The sequence below is a fragment of the Mesocricetus auratus genome, unplaced genomic scaffold (assembly GCF_017639785.1).
Source record: "Mesocricetus auratus isolate SY011 unplaced genomic scaffold, BCM_Maur_2.0 Super-Scaffold_100006, whole genome shotgun sequence".
NCBI classification, from domain to species: domain Eukaryota; kingdom Metazoa; phylum Chordata; class Mammalia; order Rodentia; family Cricetidae; genus Mesocricetus; species Mesocricetus auratus.
This window is the reverse complement of record NW_024429190.1, coordinates 46605519-46612902: the sequence shown is the minus strand read 5'-3', so window position 1 is coordinate 46612902 and position 7384 is coordinate 46605519.

The window sequence follows — 7384 nt, the reverse complement described above, 5'->3', positions numbered from 1 at the left end:
TGAGGAATACTGACACTTAGTTAGGAAGGTGCTCTGAGAGAAAAGGAGTCCAGAAGAGAAAACCAAACAAGGTCTTGAAAGATCAAGAAGAAAACAATGTCCAAAAGAAAGGTATTGTCTGGGAGGCTGAGGCAGGAGGATTGTGAATTCAAAACCAGGTTTCCTACTTTAGTGAGATCCTGTCTCAGAGGGAACAGAAGGAAGGGAAATATATTCAGGAGCATTTATTTTGCTTTTCTGTTTAAGATGTGATACAGTCCACAATGATGGAAAATGCAGCAATAGGAGCCTGAGGTGGCTGGTCACATGGTGTCTGTGGTCAGGAAGCAGAGAGAAGCATGCTGGGGTAGTCACATGGTGTCAATATTCAGGAAGCAGAGAGAAGCATGCTGGGCTGGTCACATGGTGTCTGCATTCAGGAAGCAGAGAGAACCATGCTGGGCTCGTCACATGGTGTCTGCATTCAGGAAGCAGAGAGAAAGAAGCATGTTGGAGCTTATGGAGCCGTTCTGCCCTTCTCTGTCCTTCTCTTCACTATGGACACACAGCCCATGTTAATGGTGGGTCTTCCTTCCATCCATCAATTTAAAACTCTCTGAAAATCTCATGAACACACCCAGAGGTGTGCATCCTGGGTAATTCTCAACCCAGGGAAATGAGAAAAGAAGATTAATCGTCATACTAATGTGTGATTGGGTTTTTGGCCTATAGGTGTGTCTGTTTGCCATGCGCCTGCAGTTCTCACAGAGGCCATAATCCCTTGGACCTGGAATTGACAATTGTGAGACAGCATGAATGTGCTGGGAACTGAACCTAAATCCTGAGGAGCAGCTGGTGCTCTTAACCGCTGAACCATTTGTATAGTCTAACAATTTTTTTATCTTAACTTCCTTTTTCTAATCACTTACTTCTTTCTCCTGATTTGACCCAGACTAATAAACTTTATTTACACTTATCTTCATTAAAACAAATTAATAATTTAAATTTAAATAATAGTAATTGTTTACAAACTACAAAGAAAGCATCATCACAACTTTAAAAGAAATTAACAATACCATTGATACCTGCTTCAGTGGGTACCTTTACTGAGCTCCTATACCATGCTAGGTAGTATGTTTCTCACTTTAGTTCAATTCTCATGAGAACCATGGGAGAAAATCCAAAAATCCATCATTCCAAATGTGTCAGTGGAACACTTAAGACGTACAGAGAGCAATAACTCATCAAAGCTAACATCCCCGGTAACTGGCAAAGACAGGGTTCAAAGCCAGGTGGCCCGATCCAGACTCCATGTACTACCCACAGCGTGCTTCTCAGCATGGCTCTTGGTTGATGTTTTTGTCCTCTTTGCTCTCACCTGCTCCTTTTCTCAGCTGCCTCTGAAGACAAAAAAGCAAGAAACAGATACCTAGTACTCAACTCCCGCTGAGAACACACAAAAGAAAAAAAGCTTTTCACATGTATTTCTCCTCAATCCAAAAGAAATGCTTTCTGTCATGAAAGCAGTAAAATTGCACCTTGCCTTTTTCCCTTTTCTAACTAACCTGACTTATTAGGCTACAGTCATACTATTGAACATTATTCCTAGGGAGTTTATTTCTCTTAGTATATTCAGAAGTGTTGGTTTCTATTATATAAAATCTACTATATTGTTCAACTACTAAATGGAGAATAAGACAAAACACTGTCAAACCCAAATTCCCTATCTGGAAAAAAAAATATCTTCAGTTCTGATGTTTAACAAAGATACCTGCAGTATCTAAAAGAGGTAGGCCTATTTTTGCAAGTCTATAGTCCCAGTTACACAGGTTAAACTAAAGCAGAAGGACCACAAGTGATAGAACAGAGTGGGCAACTTGGTCAGACAATGTCTTTAATTAAAAACTTTAAAAAAATGTTTCACAGGTAGAGGGCTAACCTGCCATTCAGAAAGATCTGGTTTCAATGCCTGGGACCACAGACTGCTTTGGAAAGACCAATGCTCCATTTGACTATGAAGAGATTCCAGAGATAATTTTGCCATTCCTGCAGCTACATTTCTCAGTCTACACTGGAGCCCAGGGATGACAGAAAATCATGAATCTCACATAATGTCACCCCGAGGCCAGTTATCCTCAGCTGGAGAAGAGAAGCAAACATGGTGGCCATATGACCACACCATCTACTGCTCCGATCACACATTATGACATCTAAGTTCCAGGCCCACAGAACATTGAAATGACTCCTTGAACAGAAGCTATCATTCAGCAAAGGGAATTGAGCCTAATCCAATGCATTAATCCCTGTGTCCATAGCATAGAGATGAAGCAGGTCACCAGACAGAGGAGAGAGGTAAAAATCTGCTCCCTCTCCATTTCACCCAAAGACATAATTGGAAAAACTAGAATGTCCCCACAATTTATGGTAATGCTGCTGTCTATTCATTTTGGGATCCTTGCACATGTAGGTATCAAGCCAAATTAAAGGGCTACCCCATTAGCAGAGGTAATGGAGTATGATTCTCACAGGGAAATATGATGGCTGGGATAGATAAGGGACCGGGAAGAACACAATGAGAATTCAGGTGCCAGTCTAACCAGGAATAAGGCAACCCAAATCCTGAGGAAGACTGAGACCCCTCAGAGATAATGTGGAGCCTGAGTCACCATTTTAAGCAACCAACCAATGGCTTCAGGAAGTTAGAATGAACCATGAGGCAAGAAGGGATGAGTACTAGTTATGGCCTTGGGATGACGAAAGTTACAGCTGCTATGATCACTCAGAATCCTGGACAAGCTGTACCAAGACCATGTGTGTCTAAGCTCAAAATGTACACACTACCCCACCCACACTGTAACATAGGGCAACCCTTTTCCTAGCTACTGTGTTAGTTGATAATAATTTCTGGTTACTTTTATCTCTGGAGAACCACACTCAAAAAAACGGCAGCAAACAGAGCAATGTCCCCTGGGAGACTGTGACGCTGCCATCCAACTTTCCTCATGGGAGATACTGCCTGTAACTCATTCTTTCACTGCTTGGTCTGGAAGTGATGATGCCCGGCTGTTCTCTACAGCATCCCTCTGAGATCAAACTAAAGTCAAAACCAACGATTGGTTGTGTTTCCTTGCGTAAGTACCCATTCTCTGTCTCTCTCTGTCTCTCTCTGTCTGTCTCTCTCTCTCTGTCTCTCTCTGTCTCTGTCTCTGTCTCTCTCTCTCCTCTCTCCCTCCCTTCCTCAAGTCTTCTCCCTTTTTCCATTTCTCCCTCTGTCTCCCTCTCTCTTTTTCCCCCTCCCTTCACACTCTACTGTCTTCATTGTCCTGTCTGAAGTGTATAGATACCCAATTAAATGAAAAACTTCTGTGACACCCTGAACTTTCAGAACCTTGATGGAGGACTTGTGACCTCAACACTATGTTCAGCTACATGTGGTAACAGGAGGGTAGGAACTTAAAAAGCTAAATCAAGATTAACATGAAAGAAGCCAATTTGCAGAGTAAGTCTGGAAGCCCAGAGAACACACTAAGCAAATCCCAGGAAATACAAACTGGAAGGGAAAACTAAAGAAGATCATGGCAGGATACCTTTCGCTGGTTCTTTCCTCAGCCCGGTAGACTGCATCCTTTTTTGGTAGTTCCTTTTCCTTTCCTGAGAATCTATTTCTATTTTATACCTAACTTAGAAGTCATGACTTTTTCTGCATTTCTTCTGTTGGCTGCTGGGGCTTTCCCCTAACCTGTACTACAGTTTTTCCTTAAATTTGATTAAACATTTGATTAAAATGTTCATGAGCTTCCTTTAGAGTCCATTTCTAGCTTGTCCTATTAGTGAGACTAAGATACTGTCTTAGTGAGGGTTTCTATTGCTGTGCTGAAACACCATGAGGAAGTTGGGGAGGAAAGAGTTTATTAGGCTTACATTTCTGCATTTCTGTTCATTACTGAAGGAAGTCAGGACAGGAACTCAAACAGGGCAGGATCCTGGAAGCAGGAGCTGATGCAGAAGCCATGGAGGAGAACTGTTTATTGGCTTGTTCAGCCTGCTTTCTTATAGCATGCAGGACCATCAGCCCAGGGGTGGCACCACCCACCATGGGCTAGCCTCTCCGCCATTGATCACTAATTGAGAAAATGCCTTACAGCTAGATCTCATGGAGGCATTTCCTCAACTGAGGCTCCTTCTTCTCTGATGACTCTAGCTTGTGTCAAGTTGATACACAAAACCAGCCAATACAGATACCTGAAAGGATATCTTAATTTCCCTGGCAACATACATGACATGTAAAATTTGATGGATCTCTATCCAAGAGTGGATTTGATCAAACTCCATTGTGTACATATACAGGAATGTCATAATAAAAACCTATTATTTGAGACTATTAAGATACGTTGGCCAGGTGGTGGTGGCGCACGCCTTTAATCCCAGCACTCGGGAGACAGAGGCAGGCAGATCTCTGTGAGTTTGAGGCCGGGCTGGACCAACAGCCTCCAAAACAATACAGAGAAACCCTGCCTCGTAAAACCAAAAAAAAAAAAAAAAAAAAGATACGTTAATAAAGCTTAAAGATCCAAGGTTTGAAAGAAAATTGTTAAATTTAAGTCTGTAATTAATGCAAACTATATGTCACTTTACACTTAGTGTCACCCAGTTAGAGTGCATGGTAAATGTAATAGCACACTGCTTATGAGATGAGACAGTCAGCTCTCTACCGTGTTGGCAATGGTTTTACAAAATCGTTACTCTAAGGCAGGAAAGTGCAATCACACAGGAAGCCTTCAGATTAGTCGTACTGTATGTCCCTCAAACACTGCAGCAGGAAACACCTGCAAATAAGAGAACTGACTTTTGAAATAATTTTCCTGTACTATGAAATTCATTCTGTTCCTTATTAATAATTGTTCAGGAAGTTTTTCTCAAAACCTACGCTATTGCACTAGTCCAGGACTGTACTAGATCAAAACTGTTCTAGAAATGAAATATAGTCATAGATTCTAACATACTAAAATGTGGGGGGAAACTTTAAGGAGGCTTCACATCTTAATTTATAATCAGTGACACTAGGAAAACTAACAACCTTGGGTTTTCCAGGCAAGTCACAGAACACAAGTATTTTCTTTTAATTCTGATTCCCTAAGGCTTTGAGAATTGAAATTTATCTATGTAATCCAAATAAGAGGGTGGGACCTGGAGGTGTGTTGATCGAGTGGTAGAATGCTTGCTTAGCATACACAAAAGTGTGAGTCTAATCCCCAGCACCACAAAAACACATAAAACACAAAATAAACTTCTAAACACCATGAAGAAAAAAGCTTCAATAGTGATTAAAAAGCTACTGTTATTAAAATGAATCATCATCCTCCACAGGTCTAATAATTTCACAAATCATCATAATTAGACACTAAACTAGCACAGAGCTTTGAAACAGAACATCTAAGTGCACTAAATATTGAAATAGTGACCTCTGGTCAATCTCCTGTTCTCCCAGAGCCTTCCAGCTTTGGTCTTACCTTCCTGGTGTTTGTATACAATTATTTTTTAAATAAATTCTTTAAGAACTTAATATATGATAATGTTGAATATGAACATATCTACCCCATCTCCCTCCCAATACATGCCTGAATCTCTCAAAATACCCCCTCCCAACTTCAAGTCTACTATTCTATTTTTGTTGTTGATATATATATATATGTATATATATGTGGGGGGGCATGTGTGTGTATCTGTGTGTGTATAAAATTTAAACTAGAAACAGTCTTATTTTACATATCAATGCCAGCTCCCTCCAATCCTCCCATACCCACCAATGAGTCCCCCATCCCATCCCCCATCCACTCCCCAGGGAGGGTGAGGCCTTCCATGAGGGATCATTAAAATCTGTCAAGTGATTTGGAGCAGGGTCTAGGCCCTCCCCTGTGCATCTAGGCTAAGAGAGTTTCCCTCCATGGGAAATGGGCACCTGAATTCCATTCGTGCACTAGGGATACATCCTGGTTCCACTATCAGAGGCCCCATAGGCTACCCAGTGCTCCTAAGTGACACCCACATTCAGTGGCCCTGGTTTGGTCCTATGCTGGTTTCCCAGCTGTCAGAATAGGCTCCATGAGCTCCCACTTGCTCAGATAAGGAGTTTCTGTGGGTTTTCCCAGCATGGTCTTGACCCCTTTGTTCATCACTCCTCCCTCCCTAAAACTGGATTTCAGGAGTTTGGCTTAGTGCTTGGCTGTGGATCTCTGCTTCTACTTCCATCAGCTACTGAATGAAGGCTCTAGGATGGTATTTAAGGTAGTCATCATTCTCATTATAGGGGCAGGGCATTTTAGGCAGCCTCTCCACTACTGCTTAGAGTCCTAGTTGAGGTCATCTTTTTGGATCTCTGTATAATTCCCTAGTGCCATATTTCTCTTTACACCTATAGTGACTGACTATTGATTTGTCTCTTTTCTTGCTCTCCTCTATTCCTCTCCCCAGTCAATCTTCCTGACACCCTCATGTTCTCCCCCCTCCTCTTCTCCCCTCCTCTTTCTCTTACCTCCCTACCCCATGCTCCCATACTCCCCATTTGTTCAGGGGCTCTTGTCCCCTTCTGCTTCACTTGGGACTGTGTATGTCTCTCTTATTTCCTAGCTTCTCTGTCAGTGTGGGTTGTAGGCTGGTAATCTTTTTCACCATGTCTAGAATCCATACATGAGTGAGTACATACCATATTTGTCTTTCTGTGATTAAGCTACCTCACTTAGGATGGTTTCTTCTAGTGCCATCCATTTGCCTGCAATTTTCAAGATCACATTGTTTTTTTTTCCACTGAGTAGCACTCCACTGTATAAATGTACCACATTTTCTTTATCTATTCTTCGGTTGAGGGGCTTCTATGCTGCTTTCAGGTTCTGGCTATTAGAAATAATGCTGCTATGAACATAGTTGAACAGATGTCCTTGCTGTATGAATGTGCATCCTTTCGATATATGCCTAAGAGTGGAATTGCTGAATTTTGAGATAGACTTGTTCCCATTTTCCAGAGAAACCGCCATACTGATTTACAAAGTGGCTATACAAGTTTGTATTCCCACCAGCAATGGAGAAGCATTCCCCTTTCTCCACATCCTCTCCAGCATAAGCTGTCATTGGTGATTTTGATTTTAGCCGTTCTTACAGGTGTAAGATGATATCTCAGAGTGGTTTTTATTTGCATTTCCCTGATGGAAAAGGAATTTGAGCACTTTCTTAAGTGTCTATCAGCCATTTTTGATTCCTCTATTGAGAATTCTCTGTTTAGTTCTGTACCCTACTTTTTAGTTGAATTATCTGGTGTTTTGGTGGCTAGCTTCTTGAGCTCTTTATATATTTTAGGAATCGGTCCTCTGTCAGACATGTGGTTGGTGAATATCTTTCCCCATTCTGTGAG